Below are 25,359 nucleotides of genomic sequence, written 5' to 3'. Positions count from 1 at the left end.
TTATCTTTTATTTTTGGTCACAATTTTACTCATCCTGTGCTTATTTAGCTAGCTACTGTTTCTTCTCTTTATAACTCTACATGTGTTTCAAAGGCTGGGAGTCATGAAAATCTCACAGACTTGTTCTTACTAAGAGAGTAGAAGAGACAGGAACCTAACAGGAATGCAAAACTAACAGAGCAGAGCAACAAGGCTAATAGGGAAAAGCAGCAGGGAGCAAATAGAGAAAGAAAATCCCCACTGGTGCAATGCAGTAATGTATGGTGGTCTGTACTGATCGTGTGCCCCTAGAATTGAGCATTGTGATGTATTATAGAGGAGAACTATTGCTGCATGTGATGGTGGTAGTCACAGCAAGATCAGAGGCTTCTACATCTTTTGGTACAATGGCTGTGGAATATTTTACATCCTTTATCCTTTCCATAGAACTGTGATCCATGTTATAAAATGTCTACAGTTTTGCATGTGTTTTCCTCCTGTATCCGTAAAAATACTAGCCATGAATCATCTGAGGACTGATATTTTACTAATGTCTCCGTCTGCAACACATCACTGAAATAATTGCTAAGAAATGTCTTATGTGCCCATTCAGAGATTGAGGAGTTTTAAAATTTTAGAGAGACAATATTGGAGGCCATTTAATGCCTTTGGATCCCGTAACTCTAAGGTGCCCTGTTAATTTCCTTAATGACTTCAATGTCTCCCTGCTGTCTTCAATGTCTTCTGATGTTGTTAATATAATTATTATTTTACACCACAGAGAATCTCCTACGGAGAAACTAGAGAGAGAGGGAAAAATAAGGCTTGAAGATTTGCTGTTTTCTAGAGATCTCATTCTCCTTCTGTGTGACTGTATCAGTGTACACCAGGGAGAGATGTGTTGTTTGTCATCAGTGTCAGAAATCATAAGGAATGCTCACTCAATTGTTTTTCAGGAGAGTAATTTACTGAAATAAAACTTAAATGAGAGGTCTGGGGCCTTGCTGGAGAACTTAGATTTTATTCAAAGCTGAATACCAGAACCTTGCCTGAGGGCTTCTTTGTAATAATGAATCTGTTTGTGATACCAAGCATGAGGAGAAGCTTGTAAATACGAGGAACAACCCTGTAGGATACCATCTCAGGCCGAAAGAGTTTCTCTGGGTAGGTACTTTTTTGTACTGAGTTTTAACAACGTGGGCTTATGAATCTGGAACTGGTCCAGCCTGTGCCAAAATCTGAGTTTGATTAAATGTATATATTAACTTAATCAAAATTATGAGTAACCTTTCAAGTAAGTAAATTTTTCTGATAGTTTTGTTGTAACACAGACCTTTTAATATAATTTCATTCAAACAAGAGGAGAAAAAGGTGAAAATACTGTATTAAACAAAAGAACTTCAGTAATAGACCAGGAAAGGCTTAATTTTCAAGGTAGCTTAAAAATCTGCCAGCAACTATTATTTTGGTTTAAGGTATCTTTACTTACAGGAAGATACAAAAAAAAAAAGTGTGTGGAGTTCCCATGATCCCATGAAATGCCACAATGGAAGTATGAAGAGGAACTTTCTTCAACCACTGCAGGGCACAAACAAATTTATTATTTAGTAGGCAGGAACAAGCTGATGTTTAACAATCAAAAATAGCTAAATGCATCTTTTGAACCAGACTGAACTTTCACCTATGCCAGAAATAAAGTCCAGAAATTCATTCTTTTTCTTCTGACTGTGCTGTGTTGAATACTTCTTCAGTATTCAGATGACTAAATGGATGTCATAAACAAAACATATTTACACACAGGGGAAAAAAAATGGTTGTTCTCAAATTTTTTTTTTCAATTAATCACCTCACTGTCCTGCAGAGTATCCCCTGAATATCTCATAAGGTTAGAAAGAACAATGTATTTTTTGTAATAACATAAATAAAAGTTTGAAGTGGGGGATTTAGGTGTGTTCTCAGCTTCATTTTTGTGGAGTTTTATTTATCTCTTGCAAATCTAAGACCTATCTGTTTTTATTCACATTCATTTTCAAGATAAAGGACAGAAAGATTTTTCCAATTATATCAGTAGGAAGTTATTGCAAGTGATAGTTGAGGCACAGCAATGAGAACATCATATTTCTTTAAGTGAGCTGTTTTTATTTTTTTTTTAATGTTCTATATGTCATTATTTGGTAAGAAACTCATGGGAACAGTGATGAACCAGTCCAAGGCTTAGCGAGGAATTATGGCTCTGGGACAAAAATATTCAGGATTTTAGGCTGCATGGCTTAGTGGCTAGATTTGAAAAATACTTAGTGGCAGAAAGATGCAAGTAGCCTCTTTAATCCCTAATTGAAATAAACTGAAACAGGCTCCCACGAATATTTGAAAACTCCCATAGGTGCCATTGCCTTGACTAGAATGACCTAAATGGTCGAGCTCTTTTTCAGAGTTACTCAGGCAGTTCACAGTCCCACCACCTGGCCCACTTTTTCCTAGCTATGTAGCAAAATAGCTTAAGGTATAGTTGAGCCACTTTGAAGAATAATGTGCTTTTATGTAAAACTCATGGTCTGTGTTTGGTAGAGCCTGTGTTCAGAGTGACTGGATTATCTTCAGAAGTGTAGGACTTAATTCAAGAGCAGATCATGTTTATGGATTTTCTCACCAGGACAGGCTTTAATAAGTTGTTTCCCATGCAAAGAAAATAGACCTGGAAAACAAGGAATACTATTTTATCAGCTTTAAATGCTCAAGCATGCCATCCTCATAGGCCTAATGAGTTTTTAGATGGAACCTTCAAGAAGCAAAGATAATAAAAGCCCGTGTAGCATGTGCATTAATGAAACTGCCAGACTGCAAGCTGATAACACGCTGCATGATACCTTATCAGTTATTAGTCTTAAGGCATTATTTCACTTTATACAACAGGTTTGTGCATGGTCATTGTAAGCTGTGTGAGGAAGACTGAATTAGTAATGGAATTCCTATAAACTGGATCAAATCTGAGACAGTTGGAACTGGTTAATTTAGTAAAATAATTAAAAGCAAAATGTTATTACTGCCTCAGCTCCCTTTGGGTATTTTATTTCTATTTACAGAGTAAATAGTCTGACTACAGTAGGTATTGTCTCCAGGCAGAAACCAGGCTGTACTGTGCAAACAGTGAGCTGCCAAATAGTTGATATCAGAGAACCAACTGCACCAGGCATGCAGGACACATTTGTTGGAATGTACCTTTGGAACTGGATTCCTCATGGAGCACTTTGCACGTGGCTTGTTTAGACTGAAAGTGTGATTGGACAGCTACACAATGACTTGGCTGGTCATTTTAAAGACAGATTAGAGAAACATCAAAAACCTTTCACTTGGAAATGCTATGACAGTCTTGCCTATTCTGAAATCTTTTCCACAGAAGAAATGTGGATTGGTAATGTGAAAGACAGATATTGGGTAATGGTATATGGGGAGAATGCAGTCCCTCTAGTCTATAGAAAGGAAAGAAATGGCTAGAAATTCACACGTCTTCCCTGCTTTTTATTTTTTTTCTTTTTTTAAATAATACCTTGAATTAGCCTAGTTCCTTTATTCATGTGAGAGGGAAAACCAGAATTTGATAAAGCTGTTGATTTTCAGCATAGTGGAGGTCAGCAGAGCACAACCAACACAAGGATGAGTTCAATCATTGTGTCCCTTCAAATATTCTAGGACAGTGAAAATGCAAAAGGTCATACAGATATTCATGAAGAGACCCTGTTAGAAGAAAGATGACAGGGAAAGTAATAAAGGATTATTCCTCAACAGTGACTGGAAGAATTATCAGTATTTTCTTTGTTGAACTTTTTCAGAATACTGAAAAGCAAATAGAAACCCTTTTTTTAAAGTCAGGTTTTGGGTAAATGTTTAAACAGTGAGTTTTTTCTTCACAGTAGGTCACCAATTCATTGTTTAAAGGGGACAATGACTAAATATTCAGCATAGAAGAGAATACATGGGAGGAAGACAGGCACATATACAATAAAGACTTATGAGAAGCAGACATGAAATTTCAAGATCCCTTAAATAATCTCTTTGCAACACATGTACAGGCAAATGACCAGATTTTGGGCTGCATGTGATTGTCAGAAATTCAATAAAACTATGAAGGTAGGAAACAGGTGGATCATAAATGAACAATAAGGAAGCAGACCTGAGCCTGAAAGGGAGAATGAATTAAAGGCACCAGAATTTCATTTGCTATGTCACCGTTTCAGATTCAGATTTTTCCTATTCCAAGGGCATGGTTCATTTTATAGCTATTTCTGACAGTAGTGCATTAACAGAGAAGGGGTCCAAGCAGAGAATTTGGCACATAAAGTAATCTTATAGAGTAAATTAGTAGCATAAGAGACTTTGCAATCTGAATATGAAGTAATTTTAGTTTTGATTTCCAGTCTTTAAACACAAGTACTTTTCTTTAAAAATGATGTGTGGCAAAAAATATGCTTTCTGCAATAGTAATTTCCATTAATTTTCTTCACACATTGATTTAACCATTAGGTGAAGAATAAGGACTGTAACTTAAAAGTCAAAATAAACACTTATAGAACTTTGCATTAAGGTTTTATAAATTATGTGCAACATGTCATTAATAGATCCAGCAGAATTTTAATCAAATGTCATTAATCAGTCCTAGAAATCCATGAATAATTTATAATAATGCATTCCTTATAACCAGCTATACATATTAACAGTGATTGAGACATACTCAGTAGTATTATTAAAAATTCTTAGTTATTAATAAACTATTTTAAATGCGATAATAAGTAATATATGCCTAAAACTCTTTATTCCCAATGACATCATCTACTTCAAGATTAGCTAATTATTGATTATTGTTAGTGTTCCTTTTGTGTAAAGGATTTTAGATCCTTCCAGTTCTGTGTAATTTGGTTTTAGCTGGCAGGTTGGTTATAAATATATTGTGCATTTTTAACTATAATCAGATATTTCTGGTCCTCAGACAAAATGTTTCTGTAAAACCAGTAGTTTATATCATCTTTTCTGCATTGTGCGAGTGCTCTGAAACAATAGTTACTGTTTTAATTGTTGCAAAGTGTCTGGCAGAATTATGTCTAACACTGATACAGATTTGACGCAACTCTGCAACAAAATAGTTGTTTCAGTCATTCTCTGAAAATGATGACATAATATCTTCAACCTAGAGCAGTCAGATCATTCAGAGTGGAAAAATGATGTAGTTTTTCCTCTTTTGTCTTACTTCTCACAGTTTTTGTATAGTAGGACGTACTAACTGTGCCTTTCCTCTGCAGTTCTTGATATGACTACTACAATTTCTCCCAGGTTTCTCTGCTGACTTCCTCTTCTAGTTCCTCTCCCTGATGGGTAATTTCAGACCCCAGAAGTGAAGAAAAGAAGCTGTGATGACCCTTGCCCTCTATCTCTCTAAAAAACCCAAAACAAAATGTGGAAACCCAGAAGGCCATGACTTGAAGCAGCTGCAATGGTGTTCAATGTGAACATGAGTGTGAGGACTAAGTTAATCCCAAGGTCCCTGTTGGGCAGGAGAAATGACATTTAATTGAAGTGGACTGTCTTCTGTCTGCTGGTATATCAGTAAAGGAGTCAACAGATCAATAGGAACATCTTGAGGATGGTAATTTCTCTTTGGATCAAAGTTAAAACTATGTCCCTCGGTTTCTTGGTTTAGTCAGAGGAAAACATTATGGAGAAATTATTATTGAAACAGTAGCTAGTCTAGTCCTACTTGTCTAAACTTAGATTTTACTGAAGCCTAATTTAAATAACTTTTCTTCCTAAGTTAATTGCAAAAAATTGAGCCAATCCCTAGTCTTTTAGAAAAACACAGGGTTCTGATGTACACCCACCACTAGTGTCCCTTTCAGGCATTACTGCTTGGAAGTGACCCTCTGTACTGGTGATTACTGTTTTGAGAACTCAACATAAAAAATATCTGTATTTACACTTTCCATGCTCCAATTTCTAGTTGTTGTTTTAGGGCTACTCATCTTCGCAGGTGATTTAAGCAAAGGTCCAGGAGTGGAGGAAGCATAGGCACAATCACTTTCTGATGTTGTTTTTGCCTTGGGCAATGTCATTGACAGCTGTGAATGGCAGTGCTTAGTTGCCACCATGGAATACATGGCCTGTTCTTGATCCTGTGTATGGCACAGCCTCACTGGAATACATGGCCTGTTATTGATCCTGTGTATAGCACCAACTCACTGATCCAGTTAGGCTTTAGAAGCACCTCTTTTCTTAGATAAATCAGAGTCTATGCATAACTGTTCTTAGTTCCAACACCTATCCTTTCAAAATTACAGGTGTATATCTTGTTTTAAATAATTATTACAAGATGGAGCCTGGGAATAGTTTTTATCTGCTTGAGTTTCATGTGGGGAATGAGTCTCAGATTTCAGCTTTTGAGAGTGTGAGTATTTGTTATTTCAACTGAAGGTCTAGATCTCTTCAAAAGATGTTGTACCCAGCGCATGAACTCTGTGAATTCCAAGTGACAGGAAGACAAAGCATTCTTGAGGGCTACCTATTTACTGTATTTGTATATGTTTTTTCCTGCCTGAAATACAACAAGACAAGTTTGTATTAAATTGAAAAGCAAGCAGATTCTATTTCCAGATCTGCTTTTAAAATAGCATGTATTATAACCTTAGTTAATTTTCTCCAACTCATGTGACATGAGCTTGCAGTGAAGGCTCTGGAGTCCAAAAATGTTAGTAGCAGTCACAAGAAGTGATGTTACCATGACCTGCAGTTTCCAGGCTTGGCTTTGGGAGACTTCCTGTGAGTGAACTCTCCACACACACCAGCAGGGAACTGTAAGTATCTGTCTTAATTGCTGTAGTACACTTTCTGGTATAATGCACTTTCCTCAAAAATCCTTCAAAATATTTGCAGGCTCCTTGTCTTCTTTCCTACTTTCCCTCTCTTCGTCTGTCTCCTCCTTTTGCTTTTAAGAATGATGTAAAAATTGTCAGAGTAGCAACCAAAAGAACATTTTTTGTCAAAACATTTTTTGTAAGACTTAGCTAAGGTGACAGATCTAGTGTTCCTGCTTTAGACATCACTTGAAGTTTGTTTACTACACACCTCAGTGAAATGTGTACCAAGAAATCAGTAGGAAATGTGCTAAAATGAAAATGTAGCTTTGAGTCACTAAAAAAAAGAGCTTTGCTTATTGTTTTATCTGTCCATTTAAAATTCCAATTTCTTGTGAATTATCAAATTGATGCCAGTCATGGCAGTGTAGAAGAACATTGTTATTAAGAATGTATTTGTTATCATATTTTATTTACAAACATTTGGACTTTTTACTCTAAATCTATTGCTCTTTCCATATCTTAAAAGTTGTGTGCTGTTTAGACTACAGGATTTCTGCAGAATTCAATGTGAGTTTTGCAGCTGATGTAATGAAGAAGTCTTTCCATGTCTGTTGTATGAACAAACCTTTATTAGAAAGATGAATATTTTCTTTTAATGAAAAACTCTTCATAAAAAAGATTTGAAATATAAAATCCATCAAGATTTGACTTTTGATATTCATCAATTCTCTATGAAAATGTGTGGGGTTTTTTTAAATCTTTGTAACTCTTCTTAAGTTTACAGCTTTGGTCTTTATACTGGTATGTAGAGATGCATCGCTGAGGAAATGATTGGGAAAAAATGTCTGGAAAAATGTAAAGATTCATTTGTATGACATTAAATGGTAACATAAGAAGACTTCATAGTAGTAGTATCTCCACAGATCCTAAAGGCGTAGGAAGCGGCGTAAGCTGACATGTTTTACTTAACCTTACTTACGGTAAATGAGGCCAACTTACAGCAGTTTAAATTCTAGTTGTCTTTTTTATCATGACATTCCTTTATACCTATGTTGTGGTGTAGAGAGGGTTTACTTCAGTTTAGGACTCCTACTAAAAGCAACGTGATGCTCATGTCTCCCTCCCCTTCCAACTGGAAGTACAAAAGGCAAACATTATTATTTGAGGTAAGAACAATTTACTAGAAACAGCAATGAGATTAAAAAAGGGACAGTAACTGCACCAATATTAATAATGGAAACATACAAATAAAGAGAATAATGCACATGCAAATATGCTCATGCTGGACCCCACAACAATAAAAAAATACCAGACGTCTTTCCCCAGCACGTTTTCTCAAGTGGAAGGAAAGCCCTTCTCCTTGCAATTGGGAGAGAGTCCCATGGTATCAAGTACTGTTAGGGTCCTGGTCACACCCTCTCCTGGATATTGCAAAAAAAATTAGCCCTGTCCTGGCCAAAACCAGGACAACCCCGAAGTTCTAACAGTCTAACATATTTGGATATTTATTATTAAGAATCAGGAAACCAATTTCCTTGGTTTCAGGAAAATGACCAGAAAGTGGTAACAGTGGGTCCAAATTTCCCTTGAAAACTGAATGATAATTATATTGCAGCAAATTTAGAATAAGATAGTTCACAAGTTACAAATATAAGAGCTGTTTGCATAAAATCAGGGGCAAGAAAAGAATGTCTGCTATTCCCAACAGTTTCTAGTTTTATTAGAGAATCAATGTGAAATATTTCTCTCCTGGTTTTCTGTTACAAGCAGGCTGAGCCGACTGTACTGTTCAAAAGCCATAAAATACCTTGAAGTTTCTGACATATGGCTGGGTGACTACTCTGATTCCTTTCATGGAGTTAGTTGATAACCAAAATTAGCCTTGAACGACAAACAAAGCTCATTATTTTACTGAGATGGGGGACACACTCTGCACTGCTTAGTTCAGGATGACACAGAGGAGAGCAAAAGCAGATGGACTGTGTCTTGTTCTGAGACACAGCTGCCCTGAACCTGCGTGTTTCTCGGATTTTCAGGAGTTTAGCTACCTCCATTAGCTTTAAGACTTGCTGAAAGACCTATTAAACCATTTTGTGTTCTGCTATGTGACTTCAGGATTAATATCTAAAGTGACATTTCTTTGGTCTTAAGTCAGATAGTCCAGAAGGAGTTCCATCTTTCAGACTTCTGCACCAGGCAAACCTCAAGGCTGGAGGAAATCCTGAATTACTTTGCAAATAGGTCTGGAGATGTTTATATTTATTTGGTGTAAGCCTTACGCTTCAGAGAAGTCTGAATAAAGAATAATAAGAACAGATCACAGTTTAACCTTCCTATTGGCTTTAGCCTCAGGAGGTAATTAAACACACTTTCATGGAGCAACAAAAAATGTAGTGTTTTTCACCCTGAAAGCTGACACAGCATTACTTTTACTTCTACGCTTACCATGAACATAAGCATTTGTGGTTTACTGACATAAAATAGGTCAAGGATTGCAGCATAATTAATTACATGCCTTTTCTATAGTGAATCCCCAAACCCTGTGGCTGAATGAATTCCATCATATATACTCACCTTTTTTTTTCCAGCTTTACCCTGAGCTTTTTGTCAACAGACAGTATTCAGAGTTCCTCAGATCTCTGAATTAATTATGCCCATCTACTCCATTTTCATCTGCTCTGTCCACTGAGATTTATTTTATTTATCCAATTTGTGACAGATATATAATTTGTTTTAGCTTTTTATTCCTCAAAGCTGAAAACAAGTTTTGAACTACATGTTATTGCACTTCTCCAGCGACAGTGCAATAATGTCTTTATTATCATCAAATGTAGGTGTGTAATAATTTAAAGGTGACAGTGATTTCCTTGGGCATTTTCTTAAAAAAGAGAACAGCAGAGCAGCATATATGCTCTCCCTTGCAGTGTCAAACTTCAGTATTGTACTTCTCAATGTGCTCACTGCATGGCCTGAAGGTTTCTGTGTGCTGGAGGTACCTAAAAATTCCCTGTGTACCACAAGAAGCTCAGCTGTGCTGAACCTGGAGCTGAGGGAGGGCAGTGCTTCCCTAAATGACAGAGCAGAAAGTTGGTTTTCACCTCCTGAAAGAAACACAGCCACCACTGTGATGTGTTGTTGCCACATGACAGGGAAAAGCAGGGGCCAATTTATCCCTCTATTTCCCACTAAATAGAGTTCCTTTTCTTTTGCTGTTGCCTCTGCCTCAAGGGCAGGAGTCAGGGAGCTGGTGAAGAGCCCTGTTTCTCAGCCTGGTTCTTGTGCAAGGAAGGGACAGTGAGGCACAAAGGCTTCCTATTTCCTCTGCCCCCCACATAAAACTGTGTCTGTACCACACAGAACAAAAGCATCCAGCTGTTTGCAAGCTGCTCTCTGTGTAATGCCAGCATCTCTATGTCTGTGCCTGTATGTGCTTGTGCTTTGCAGTTCCCCTCTCCTTGGGGCACTTTGCTGTGCACCCAGGAGTGCATTCATACTTGGGTTGCCCATGTCTGGTGCTTAGTGTGGCATGTACAAAAGGTCCATTGCAGTGAATGCCTTCGGGGTCTTGGTGGTTTTTTGCAGAGTTAGACGAGTGTTGTGGAATTATCCCCAATGTTCTCCCCCTTCTGTTCATGAGAAATGATCAAAAAATGTTCACAAAACAGAACTTTTTCTTTATTAATGTGAGTAATTTTTTGGAATGTTTCAACTGGCTCCACTACTGAGTTCTCATCTGTTGTAATTTCTCCTCCTGGGCAAGAGAAAACCAATGGCCAGCCTTTGGACTAGGAGCCAATGGATTAATTTGCAAGTTTTCCAAGTATTGAGCATTGCAAGACAAAGAGATTTTGTAATAGTGCTGGACATCATATAGGTTTTATTAACAACCTCACTTCTTAGAATTATTTCTTCCAGAACTCATCTAGAGAATTAAAAGCTCTAGTTTTCTCTGTCTAAACAGAAACCTCACTGCTGGAGAAATGATCTTATGAAACAGCTCCAAGCTCTTAGTTACTATTTTTACTACCAAATTTGCCTGCAGCTGCCAGTTTGAATTACTTCCATCTTTTCTCTGCTTAGAACAACCAAGGCAGTAGAGAAAAGAGAAAAAGAGGATCTTTAGAGATTCTGATTCTTTAGGATGCAGTAAGAATCTATGTACCTGAAAACTCGATAGGCATAGACCCGGAATGGATAGAACAATTGATTCCAGCATTTGTCTGTGTTGGCTCCTCCCTTTTCCTCATGTAACCAATTGGCTTATTACCATTGCAGTATAAATCTGTAGACAATCTAGGACAAAAATGCAAGTTAGTTCCCTTATGATTGCTGATTTTTGTAGTGGTTGAAGAGTTAGCTATTTGGAAAAAAATGTCCTTATTGAAGAATTCAAACCTAGGCTTGAATTTACAAAACTAAAACTTGGATTTACTAAAACTAGTAGCTATGCTTTTAAAGTTTCAAGTGATAAAGAAAAAATATAGCAGAAAATATAGCAAATGCTTGTAGTTTTGATTTATAGAGTCTGATATGTGTTGACCTCACTCTGTCTACAAAGCAAAGGAGTGTGGAGCTGTCTCCTCTTATCACTTTTATTACAGTGATCAGTCTACTGTAATTTTTATCTTTTTCCTGAGATACTGACAGTCTAGTGTTCCTGGTTTCTGCTTTTTTGCAATCTAAAAAACTGTGTTAAAATAATCATGGCAATTGAAAATGTGATGGGTATATTTAAAAATAGATGTATTTTTTCCTAGAGCATGCTATCTTGTTTATTATTGCCATCACTGAAATGAAAGAAAAAAAGTGATGAAATTTCAGGATTTTTGCAGAAAATCTTAAGCTTGGTCATGCCATGATTAAATTTGGTTTCTACATTTTCTCAACTGTGTCACATAAAAAGAGCTGTTATATGGTTCTCTCCTATGATGCATTCACAGTAGAGATGTTCAATAGCTGCACTATTTTTTTTCTCCAAATTCCAGTCATGTGACTGCACTAAAAATAGCTCTGCCTATGACTTCTGGCTTTGTAGATTTGCTATATTTGCTGTAAATGGAAGAAGATGAGCAGGGGCTTGGAGTTGCTCAGTAGTGGTCTCTTACTGAAGCTGTGAGATGTTATATAAAGCAGCAGATATTAATTGACAGAATTAATTTGAATTAATACTGTTGTTATTCACATTCCAATATTGTGTTCTATATATGGACAGATAGGGAAAAGTAGATATCTTCAGAATACTTTTTACTTCTATTTTAAAGATGCGAGTTAAGATGAAAGGTGGAATTAGGAGGTTAATCATCATGCATTTACCTTCTTTCTCTGGAAAACAGGGTAACATTTGTGGCAAAAAACCCCAGATTCTCTATCACCAAGGCAACAGATTAACCTATGCCAATAATGCAAACATGATTATATGTAAAGATTAATATTTTGTGGACTGCATGGTGGGGATTCCAATGGTTTTATTAAATAAGGTACTAAAGAAAAGAACCTGTTAATTAACCTTTAAAATTTACCAAAAGGAGGGCTGTGTGGGTGAGTGCCTGGGAACGTTAATGCAAAGGGCAGACAAAACAGCAGGCAATATCCATGATGATGGAACATCACCTGGTGGGAGACAGATTTACAAAACAATGCCCTACTGCTTTGAGATAGAGACCATTTTGTTTTCACAACTTTCTGCTGGACTGACAATCTACTGAGGCTTTGCATTTCCTCCCAACTGCATTCTTGCCACTACTTTTGTGGATGCCAGGGCCAGACGATACATATGTTAGGACTGGTCCAGAAGATAATCTGCTGCACAAAATGTTTATGGTCTACTTCAGCTGAAGTCAATGGAAGACTAAGTTGAGCAGAATCTCTCTCCTTTTTCAAAGAGAAATTTTCTTCCTTCTAGCAGCTAGCTTTTCATGGGATCCCGACTTCTAGTTAATAAAATAGAGTGCTCAAATTTTATTTATGCTATAGTGCAGCATATTTTCATGCAGTGTTGAGGAATCTTCTGGGTAAAATGTGTGTACTAAATCTCTTACACACAGCCAATGTAATATAAAGGAGTCTTATTGTGAATTGAAATCATACCTGTGCATACTTACTTTATTTGTAACCTCTGTATTTTCATAGTGATTTCCCTTCCTGGTGGAGAACATTAATTTTCAAATGAAAATCTAGGTAACATTTTCCTAGAAAATACCTGTTAGTGCTGCCCAGTGTTTTATACACAACATCAATGAATTTTGAATATTGTGACCACTGAGCAAATGTGTGTATGTATGTACATAACATGTAACATGATTGATAGTATATTTTCTCTATTTATCAATATATGCAAGAGCTTATCTGTCTTTTCTCTTGCCTTGCTTTACACAGCAATTCTCAGAGAAAGTAACAGAGGCTTGGCAGCAAAGTAGCTTTAACTCTTGATAATAATTTATTTGCATGGAAATTCATCTGAATGAATCAACTTTTACTTCTACCATAACATTTTTTCAAATCTGAGTTCTCCAGAGAGATAATTGAATGACAAAACAGTATTTTGACTGCAAGAAGAGGAAACCTGAGAAAGAAGCCTGAGGTTTTAAGAAATTGTTTTAGGAAGACTGAAAAACTGAAGAGAGTAGGAAGAGAAGAAAAGGTTAAATATTGGCTGGTGACATGGGGAGAATATTTTTTTACTGGGAAGCAAAAATAGGGGAGAGGAAGGATTCTGAATACTGCCCAGCACCCTGACCCAGCCGAGACAATACCTTAGCATGATTAAATTGTATGTGAGAAAGTACTGAGAGGGACTTCTCCTGATGCCAGAAAAAATTTGCTTGTCAATTTGCTATTAAGTATTCCTGAAAAAGTGAACTGTAAATCAGAAGTGTGTGTGTTCAACTGGAGGTCTGGGGAAGACAGCTGTGCTTGAAAGTCATTGGCATATCAACAGTGGATTTAGGGCCTTTGTAGATGCATGGCATAGGAGGTGCTATTTTTACACATTAGAAACTGAATGAGAAGTAGTAATAGGGAAGCTAGTAAAAGGGAGTATTTAAAACCTTCCCAAGAGGAAGCCAGAAAGAGATTAGATGGCAAAAATACAAAAATTATATCTCTCACCCTTTAATAAATTAATCCAAATTGTATTGGGTTTTTTTCTCTGCTCTTATTAGAAATGTGTCAGAAGAATGGATGTCCAGAGTTAAAGACAAGTAAGCAAAAGTCACTCCTCAACAAAACTAAACAAAAAATATTCTTACACTGTCCTGTATGTTACATTTACGGCATTGAAGAAAGGTAACAAATAGACACAGGGAAGAGAAGCTAATGCCCATTTTGTAGCCTCTGGATACTGCCTTGCCCACAAAGGAATCATAACTGATTTTGATGGTAAAGATTTGTGTAAAATGTCATGACATGCATGATGAGCTGTCTGATCCCTAGAAGAGAAGATCAGTGTTTAGTTTAGTTTAGTTTATAATCTTTTAACAAAATGAGATGTTTAAATTCCCAGTGTAATTCACGGCAGTGTAAACACTGAGCACCCTGAGGTCCAGGAAATGCTGGGACATATTTGGTAGTTATGTTATGACTCTTCCTGCCCGTGTTTTTATGCGAAAATATGGCTTCTGTGGGCTTTGGTCCAAGTTATCCATTTGAGAACTCTATATGACCTGGAATTTTTGGCTGAACCATATGCACCATGAACTAAAATTTTATATGTTCTCACCATTCTGAAGTGGGATAGATCAGAGCCATGTTCTCTGAATTAGTCTGTTACAAAGAACTCCTTTGCCTGCCAAAAAAAAGCGCATAAAATATTCACAGAGCCTTGCAGAAGGGGACAGGCATTGTGATCCTCAGCCCAACAGACAGTTAAATGGACATGGCAGAAGGACACCAAGACTATCAACCACAAAAGTAACCCAAAAATCTGGAGTCCAAAAGTAGTAAAACCTGGGATTTTTATTTCAGTGAAAGTTAGACTACCTACATAGTAGATATGTATTTAAATATCTAGAAGGATATAGGCCTGACTGAACACTGAAAGGGGAATTGAGGCAAATCAGAATTAGAAGGGATTTTTCCCAAGCAGATTTGAGTTCCACAAAAATTATTATTATCACCAAGCTAGCCCCAGCCCAAGATAAAAATCCCTATGGCTTGAAGAAAAATGGTAGGAGCTGGAGTTACTAAGAAACAGGACAAAAGCATACAGTCAAATGAAATCAAGGCCTCAGGAAATACCACAAATTATATTCTTTTCTAACCAGTCAACGTTTCACATAGCAAATCTGCAGCCAAAACCTTCCTTTTCTGTGTGCTCTGCACAATTTCCTAATTTCTCTGAATACTCAGATTTGAGCAGTCTTTGCAGCATCAGGTTCAGGTCAATCACGTAACCCAACACTTCTTACCAAATGAGATAAGGCCAGAATGATTTATCAATCTAGAGAAGAAAATTATATCTTTTTGCACGAGCTGCTGGGCAAAATCAATTTTTTTAAAATTTCTCTATTTTTCCACCCAATTTCTTTGCTGTAAGGAATATTTTACTAAAGATACAGACAGATTCACTGTGGTGAAATAAGTTCAGCACTTGTCATTTAATTTTTTTTCTCTTCAGCAGTTTGGCTATTAAAGTAAAACCACAAATCTTAAAAGTAAGATCAAGTAGATTTGAAACTATCATTGCTGTTTCTTTATATGGCCCAATCATTTAATGACTACAACCTACTGGAAATCTGCTTTTACATTTATTAAAAATCAAGCCCTCACATTTAAGTAATATGGTCATCTTTTTTTTCTCATAGTGCCTATGGTGTTAGTTACTGTCTGCTGTCTAAACAAACACAATGCTAAGAAGAGTTACAGCAATATTAGGATAAATAGATATCTGTCAATAAGAATAAAATTTGGTGGTTCATTTTTTCTTCAGTGCATAGACAGCTTTTTTATAGAAGGCGAAATTATTTCTTTGGCACTGTTTAAGACATGTGTATGTATACTGTGGGAGGTGAGTGGACTGGTGGGTTGAATTCTGTCCCCTTTTTTTTCCCCCAAATTTTCCCTTTTTTCCTTCCTTGAAGACCTCAGAGCAAGATCAGATTTACATCACAGCTACACAGTTCAAGTGTATGAGATGTCCTTTTTTTGCCTGTTGGTGCTATAACCAAAAGGGAGAGTAGACCCTTTAGTTCCAGACAGGTAGACATGAATATCTGAAGAGTGCTTGTAGCACAAATATTTTTGTCTTCTGAACATCATCCTACATGTTGTGCTGCACACAGGTGGGTAAGGGATGAAGTTTGGTACAGGGATGTACTATCAGCAGATATGATCTTTGAGTCAGAGAGGCAGGAAAGATATTGTCACATTTCCCTCCCAAGTTTGCCCTAGTAATTTTGCAGTAATCTTTTTTATAAGATTTATGAAAATAATGATGATTTAAAAAAAAAATTGTCCTAATTTTAAGTAGATTGCAGAAACTCATAGCTGCAACAGTTAAATATTTTTAAATTCTTAAAAAGTTATTTTTTAAGCTGTAATGCATTTGAAATTTTTTACACAATTACATAAGAATAGGATGGAAAACTCAGGAGTAGAGGTGATAAAGGACATCTTCCTTCATTAGCAAGTCTATAGAAGACTTCCTCTTTTTTATTTCATCAATCTAGTGGTGCAGACAGCAATAAGGCTAAAATGAGGTTAGTTCTGAGATAGATTGAATCTGTCAGTGTGCACTAAACTTTGGCAGGATTCCATAACAGCCTGAAAGTTGGTGAGCTGAGATGAAGAAGCACTTTCATTGCTATAAACTAGACATGTCAGCATGCTGACGCCTAACACCCAGGAAAAAAAAACCAACAAACCCTGAGCTTTCAAGAGATACCACACCTGCTTCTAATAATAAATGACATGTTACTTCCTAGCTATTCTCTTAAACTGAGCTATGTTTATCTTCTACCTGACTCCATGATAACTTTGAAGTTTGGATTAAAAGTATTTTCAAAAAGTAATTCCCATTCATGGTCCAGACCTCGCTAGGCAGTAATTACAATGCTGCCAACTAAAGAAACTTGTTCAGCAAATTTCACCACCAATTTGCAATGCTCACAGAACAGTTTTATCCAGCTGTGGTACATCAGTGCTCCTGGTTGACTTTAAGTTCACAGATGTGAAACAGGATAAAAGCACACAAAGCAACTATACTGGAATGATCTCTCCTGTGAAGTGGGCAGTTTGTTTTGTTAAAAAGAGAATAGAATTGGATTTAGTATTTGATAGTCTGAAACAAAAGCCAATGTGTCATGTCACCTTACAGTCCAGCTTTCAATAGTATATCTTGGCAAAATGCAACACTGTTTCTGTTTTGGCATCCAAAGGGAAATCTGTTCTTCCAAACGGAATATCCATCCTTAATCTAAAGTGTTTAAGATAATCAGATTTGACTGTAAAGAGTCAGGATCAATAACAAATAAACATGCTTTCTGCTGATCAGCAGGTATTCTAATTCATCCGCACTTTCAATCATTTTATTGAGCTTTGTTCAAGTCTATTTTCACAGGCACAACATTTTATAGTGTAAAAATGCTTGGCAAATAAACTTAACTACAAGAAATTGCTATTAACAGCAGGTATAATAAGGCTCAGTTTGAAAAATTCTTACAGCCATTATAAAGTCATGAAAGCAGGAAAACAGAGCAGATCAGTAGATTATTGAGCTAAATCACAAAGATTGCTTCCTTCTACTTTTTTTCTGTTTTCTTTTCAAAGATTTTTAGGAGAATTTTATAGGGTTTTCTAATTGAAGCTTAGTCAGCTCTAGGAGCTGAAACTAGGGGTTTGGTTTTTTTAAAACTTTCATTATTTATCTATCTCTGCATCTATTGACTCTGTCAGAGCTGGTCCAGAACTAGAATTTATATACACCAGAGAAATAAGTGATAAAAAATGATATACATAAATGTTCATTTGAAGAACTTATTTATTTAAAATTGCTGTTTATGATGGTTTGGTTGTCTCTCTATTTTTTGTCATACAATAAATATAAGTGTGTTACCTGAGGTTCTGCCTCTGGCTAGCTTTGTAACAATACAAAGATAAGATAAAATAAAGGTAATCCCTCTTAAACAAATTTATTTTCTTTTTTTGAGTTCTTCACAGTGAAATAGTTTTGGTGGTGCATCAGAATAAGTAGAGTGCAACAAAATTCAAACCAGGTGTAGGAGACTGCATCCCCATTCACATACTTATTGCCGCTTCTTTCCACATCTGATCTTAATTTGATTCTTTTGGTTTGTGAAACAGTGCAGTGAGTTTCACAATAATCTCCACATTTTCTTTTCCTTTCCACAACTAAAAACACAGAAAGACAAAAAAGAGGGGATAAATAGGGTTATAACAAAAACTTTATGATCCCCAGCAAAATTTAATTCTACAAACGGGCTAAGGATTAGACAAAACTGAGGCTTTTCATAAAAATTTCATGTACCCCTTTTTCCTTCTTATCTTTTTCTGTTTTAATATGAAATTTCAAAGTATTTTCAATCCTCTGTTCCACAGGGAGTAGTGCTCACTGCTCACTGCTCAGGTCAAAGTTGACCTCATGAGAGCTCAGTCAATTCTTCTGTTTCAGTCTGTTACTTGCAGATGCTGTTAGAAGAGGTTATTGAAGTGAACACATCTTCCCAGCTATGTCAAAGAAAGAAACATCCACAACAATTATAAACACAGGTTTTGAGTCTTCTCATGGTTGTTGTCATAACTTCATTTTGCAGGTAATATAAAATAGTTGATGGTTATGTTTTTGGCAAATCAGCTTTATAATACTTTATGATGGCTGCAGATCTGATAAAACCATTCTGAATAACTAGTTTGTACTTTTTATTTTTCCAAACGGTATGTCAGCAAACCAAAGATGTTTTTAGTTCTCTCTCACTCAGTTTTAATCAAATGATGTAAAGAAACTTTAAATCTGAATTCAGTAATGAGACAATGGTCACACAGGCATCTCATTTCTTTATCTATTGCTCTTAATAGATGTCTGTGCTCTTCCCTACTTGAAATTACATTTCTCAACATCATCTGGAAAAAAAATAGCTCTCTGACATAGTTAAAATGCCCCTGAATTTAATTTCCTTCAGATCATGTTCAAACAAATTTTGGGCACATTACTTTCAAGTAGGCAGATCTCCAGGGTTGCGTAATTGTTTTGTTTTTCCTTTTTTTTTTTTCCTGGTACCTATGTGAATTTTATCTTGGGATTGAATTTCTTGGGGATTCAAAGCAGCAAACAGAATCTATGCACTAACATTTCCTGTGACTCTGTGAGAGGCTGATGGAGTATTTACAGCATTGCCTTCATTGTCATTGTGTGAGAGTCTTCTTTGTAGTCTAGGTGGGATGTTAAACTTAATGATGCCATTGGCAGCACTCCAAACTATGTCTTAAGAGATACATATATGTGGATGTATTCCTGAGCCTGTATTTTCACTAAGTCAAACATAGGTGACACAGACAAAAAGTTCTAATACAAGATAATTCTCTGCAAAGTCTCTCTTCATGGAACCGCATGGGCGATCCAGCACTTGATTCTTGCAACCACTTGGGATAAGCCACCAGGTTTTGCCTAAGTTCAGTCTCAAGGTGATATTTCTCATCACACTCATGTACGTGGGGAAAGTTTAAGATTTCCTTTCAGTTACCCTGAAATTGTTCTCACAGTTTCCGTTCTAAAGGTTAGCTGTCACAAGGAAATGAAAGCTTTAAAACAGCTCTGAAATATTGTTTGGAGAAGCTGTTGAAAAAGTCAACTGAATTCTGTGTCTGCTAGTAATATTTGAGCATATTTTAATGTCCCCTGGGATCCAATGTAGGTTGGTAATGTTGAGAAAATTCACAAACTCTTCTTTCAGTCCAACTGGCAGGGCTATGTTACTGCAAGGAATAGAGGAAGCCTTTCTCTTTTCTTGTTGTGATGCACACACACGCTACATACACAGATCCAGAGCTTGACAACTTCCCATGGCTCATAGTGTACATATATTTTCCCTGGGTTAGACTTTCCAGATGTTGAACCTGTCTCTCTGTTGTGCTGTATTTCCTGTTGCTGAATCTCATACATGTCAAACCCTTTTGATTTGAATAAATGACAAAACAGTTTTTGGATGTGTGGCTTGGGATTTGGCAGATCCTCTAAATGAAAAACCATTTCCTGATGTGTTTGTTGAAGCAGCAAGGACTTATAATATCATTATGCAAGATGAGAAACTAGTAACCAGTACCAAAACCCTGCGGGATCAACTCTTTATCAGGTTTACTCTCTTCTCTCTAGAAAATATTTTTGTTTTCTTTCTGTTTTCAGTTTCTGTTTTTAGTCTAAACCTGAAACTTTTGGTGACACATTGGTCTTCTGTTACCTGTCTGTTCACTTCTAGATAGGAAGTTACAGGGTAGGGAAATTCCAGTGCTTTGGCAGTCATTCAAAATTAATTGTTTTTCCACTACAAGGGGTACCACCACCACTTGGATGAAATTGTTTTTTAGGTTGTCTTTGGTTGCTCTGCTAGAATTTCCTAGACAGTGTCAAGCTTCAACTTCAAAATGAATTCCTGAAGTAATTCTGATGATTGAAGTAGGAATATTATATGCCATTCACAAAACAAAGGTGTGACTCTACAGCAAAAGACAAAAATGGAAACGTGTCGCTTCAGGTGTTCAAAGAAAACTGATGGTAAACTGGAAAGATGACAGAGACAATTTCCAACTATTAATCCCCATCTCTTACTTGTGGAAACATGCATATATCCATATATGAGAGAAACCTAACACTATTATCCTGAGTACAAACTTATAAACTGCACAGCAGACTTGAGATTTTTTTATCTGTTTGGAGGGGGTTTAACGCCACTTTGTGCTTTTAAATTGTATTTCACCATAGTACTTGCACACACTTTGTTTTTCAAAAATCCTTTCTTAAGAATGAAAGGAAAAAAAACAACCCAAACCCCTGGGTAGAAGGAGTTGAGCTGTACACTTAAAAGAATTGGCCATCTCATTGACATGTTTAAATCATGGTAATTCCATGGATTTGTAGCAGCTGGGCGTCTGGCACAGAGATTTGGCTAATCTGGGAGCCAAGATAGATAAGGAATCCTCATCAAAGAATTTGAATCTCACAATCTCTTTTTGATTAGGAGGCATTTGCAAAAATGGGCTGGAGAAAGATGGATGGTCTTGATCTCTTCACCATAATATATATTTTCCTGTATTGTAGCAACATTATATGTACCATGTAGATCTATTTCTTATTTGTGAGCTAGCACCTCCCTCTATTTGCAAAACAAAGTAATGAAATGTGTTTATTCTTCCTCTGGGGCTCTCAAAAAAGGACACAGAGATAACTGTGTTTCAAGGAGCTTACATTGCCATAAATTCAGCTGAATTTGGTGCGTGCTCTTCTCATTCTACTGGCCCTCAGTTTCAGAGCCCTGTTTAATTATTTACTCAACTAATTTCCTTCTTCCTGTAGTCGTGGTCTCTCTGATCCATGGAAAGAGGAGAACAACTACAGAATCAATTTCTTCTGCTTTTTTGAATTATGTGAGTAGTTCTGAAATGGTGATGTGATTAATCAAGGCACTTAACTGTCAAATACTGGATTTATATGACAATAAAGTGAGAGCTTTTGTATGTTACAATACACAAACACACAACCAGCCACATTTCTTTGTGTGTGTAAGTCTTTGTGTGTATGTAGCAAAACACAGAATCAAATATTAAATCAAAAAGATTCAGACACAATTATATTCTACTTTTCCCAGGCAGTCTGAATTCCCACCATGGGAAGAATGTTAAAAATTTTTCAAATTAAAATGACCTGATTGAAAGAGAGCAGCAACTGATCCACAGCGGTTTTACATAGATCGACACATAAGTACACAAGAAAACAAGGTTCTCTAGCTTCTAAGAAAATAGAAAACATTTTGTAATTTCTTTCAATCATTTATCTATGTTGCCTTTCTGCACACAGAAAGGCAATAATATCTTAATATTGCTATTTGCATATTTATTATATATATTTAATATGCAATTTAATATATAATAAATATGCATATATATATATTCACACACACATATATATATATGTGAATGTTCCACAACATGATAAAAATTTATATTTTTCTGCTCAAAACAACTCCTATGTCACACCTAAATATTGCAAATGTTCCACAACATGATAAAAATTTATATTTTTCTGCCCAAAACAACTCCTATGTCACACCTAAATATTGCATTAAATAAAGAAGTATAATTATTTTTTTATGTTTCTTTTGGCTTAAGGCTTACAGTTTGCAGAAATGCACATTTTATGACACTGAATCAAGAACTGAGGCAGCTGAAGAGTGGTCACACACCTGTCCTGGCACTCCTATTAAACTGAGCTCATGATATTCTGAAATTGCCTAAACTCAGCTATGAAATCCTGATCCTTAAGTGCTTTAACATGGGCTTGACTTGATGCATGGAAGCCCTAGAAGAGCCAGTGGGATGGCTTCCCATGTGTGAAGGTAAACGGGTGTGTCAGCCTTGCCAGCAGAAGGCTCCTTGGAATGGATACCCTTTTCTCATTTCATGGAACAGGTGATAGAATGAAGTCTAGTGTGTCACTGTTCCACTCACTGTTCTAAACAAAATATTGTAACATATCTCTGGTTACTGGGAAATGCTTGGATAATACATCTGGAAGCTGGCCATGTTGGTTATAGGGGAAGGAAGAAGTGAATAGCCATGGGAAACTGGAAGAACTAGTGAGTGAATTTTAAGTGCTTGAGAAGTTCTGGGCAGCTGAAGATTTAATAATTTTTGAGAGATTTGCTATAGTATGTGACAACGTCTATGACACATTTTATCTTGGAGCAATGTCAGAGAAGGATGTCTTGAAAGGAAATTCAGCTGCAGTGATTAAACAAATCATTCAGTGAATATAAAAGCAGGTACCAGGAGATTTAGAACAGTACTGAAATATATAATGAAATTGAACTTGTAAGAAGGCGAGGAATTTTACTTGTAATATGTGAGTAAAAAGACATGAAAAATGCTGAATTAGACCCTTTCTAGCCTACTGAAATGATTAAAGGTGTTAGAACTATATGGATATATGGATTGCTGCTTTTTTCATTAGGAATGTTGGTTGACTAAAGAAGAAAAAGAAGTTCCATTTGTCCGGGTGAAAATCCACTCTGAGAAAAATTTGGCAAGCTCTCGAGTGAAAAGCATTAAAGAATGAAAACTTTTAAAATTTTTTAATGAAGGCATATTTTCTTCAACATCCATATTGTTGGTGGCACAAAGCTTTTGGTAAGAAACTTTGGAGTGAAGTATTTGGTTGAATCTTATTTTGTCTTCACAGATTTTTTTCTTTTGTGCTCACCATTGCTACAGAAATCTTCCTAGCAGCTTCTTCTCTGATTTGTTGTCTCTGAAATTGCAGGAAGTTGTTTGTCCTCTAACAACCTACTCTCACTCAATAAAGTAAGCTTTTCATTCCCTTATGTTTCCTATAACAGAATAGATAGAAGAATGGGCCTTTTTTGTGCTCTTTCATATTTTCCTGTAACTGAATTTCATTAACTCCTACAATGTTAATATTACAGGTTTGTATCTAATTCATTGTTAAGTCTGTGCAATAAAACGTGTCTTTAATTATTGTCTTCTACTTAGAATTATTTTCAAATTTAAGGAAATATTAAGTATTGTAATCAGCTCTTTATTAGATCTGAAATATTGCTGTCAAAAGCAAATTTTCTTAGATATAAAACTGTTCAGTAACACATCAGGATTAACATTATACAGATTGTCACGAAGACATCAGTCATTGAATCAGCTTTTATTCATGTATTTTTATGGATAGACTGACTGCATGTAGCCTTGGAAACTACTAGAATGATGTCAAACAGGATTTGACTTTAGGCATGAATGAGAATTTAAATCATGGTGCAGCAGATCTGACCTGGTATAGCAAGAATTAGGAGAGAGGAGATTTTTTTACCTACAAAGAAAGAAGCAGCAGCATCTGTTTAGTGAGCAATTTCCATAAACTACTTGGTGATGCCCAGGTCAAGTTAGAAAATTGCCTGATTTCTGCAAATGCTGTAGGGTCATCCATAGCTTTCAGATGGTCCTTTTCTGTCAATGTCCATTCAATATTACCTCTTACTCCATCACATACCTTGCATGTTGTATGGTCAAATCATATATGCATTTTTATCTCTTGTGTAGGTTAAACATGATGGGTACTATTCACAGGACAGTCTTTATTTATTGCCTGGGAAGTTCCATGTGTAAAGGAGAAGATGTGATAAAAACAGGGAAAAGACAAAGGAGCAGCCTAAACTGCAATGCAAAGAAAAGCATAATAGACTTTGCCATTTTGTTGGTGGTTCTGGTCAATTCTTGAATCCATCCCAGTGACAGCCAGCGAGAACAGACTTTGGTATGGCAGCCTATCTGGGCAGATATCTAAACTGTGCTCATAGGTTGAAATCCATAGGTTGAAATACTGGTCTGATAGACCTCTTTTTCTATCAGTGAGAGTAGGACTTTACCCAGGTCAAATTATATGTATTCTACTTTTCCGGTGTGAATGGCGAGGTCCTGTGTGTTCATGAGAAGCAGAGATCGTCCTGCAAGGAAGGTGTTACGCAGCATGGATTCTTGGAGATTAACCTGGTTGGGGGTTTCATCATTGCAACATAGATTTTGGTATGATCCATTTGAAGCCAGCTGAGCTTCACAGAAAAATGTATATCTGGTGAGGATGTGGTCCTTGAAATCTCACTGTAATAGCCAAAATATGATGTGCTTTTCAATTAAATGCAAATATCTAGTAAGCACGGAAATAATGTTGGTTCAAATCCTGACTCTGAAAGAGAGTATTTTTCTAATTCTGAGTGGAATTATCAAGGCTCTTCTGTTGATATTTCTAGGTATCTAATCAAACTGTCTTACTGTTCTTATTTTTTTAGATAGATACTTTTGGGATCAGAGGACAGGGTTGATAGATTTATAGAGCAATTTTCAGTTGCATCAAGAAGAAGTAAAGTTTTTACTTGGAAAACTTTTCTGAACTTTGATTGCCACACCCATAATACTGTAAAAATAATTATTCTGTATTTTGTCTGAGATATTTCAATAATGTCATAGTTAATTTCTAGACAAGTTTCAAGTGTGGGGGAAAACAGCAATAAAAACATTCCTTTCCCAGCTGTACTACTTTAATACTCAAGTATTTACAGGAGATAGTCCCGGAACATGAAAAAAACCCACAAGAATACAGACTTCACCTTATTTTATTCAGAATTTTTTTCATGGTTCAAATAATTTTGTTTTCATGGCGAGCACAATAAATGGTTTGTAAAAAAATCCCCCCCCCCATATATATATATATATATATATATATATATATATATATATATATATGTATATATATATATACACATATACATACACACATATATACACACATATATGTATACACACACACACA

At 36.2% G+C, this 25,359-nt stretch overlaps 1 long non-coding RNA gene across 1 annotated transcript; it reads left to right on the top strand.

Annotated features, from left to right (window-relative positions):
- The first annotated feature begins 325 nt into the window (after positions 1-325).
- LOC135288592 (uncharacterized) lies at positions 326-1,150 on the top strand. The gene is made up of 2 exons (XR_010351652.1): positions 326-381; positions 1,072-1,150. It is a non-coding gene; the product is annotated as an uncharacterized LOC135288592 (long non-coding RNA).
- Positions 1,151-25,359: the final 24,209 nt, after the last annotated feature.

Source organism: Passer domesticus, chromosome 1 (genome assembly GCF_036417665.1).
Source record: "Passer domesticus isolate bPasDom1 chromosome 1, bPasDom1.hap1, whole genome shotgun sequence".
In the NCBI taxonomy this organism is placed as follows: Eukaryota; Metazoa; Chordata; class Aves; order Passeriformes; family Passeridae; genus Passer; species Passer domesticus.
This window is presented reverse-complemented; position numbering and strand designations above follow the sequence as displayed.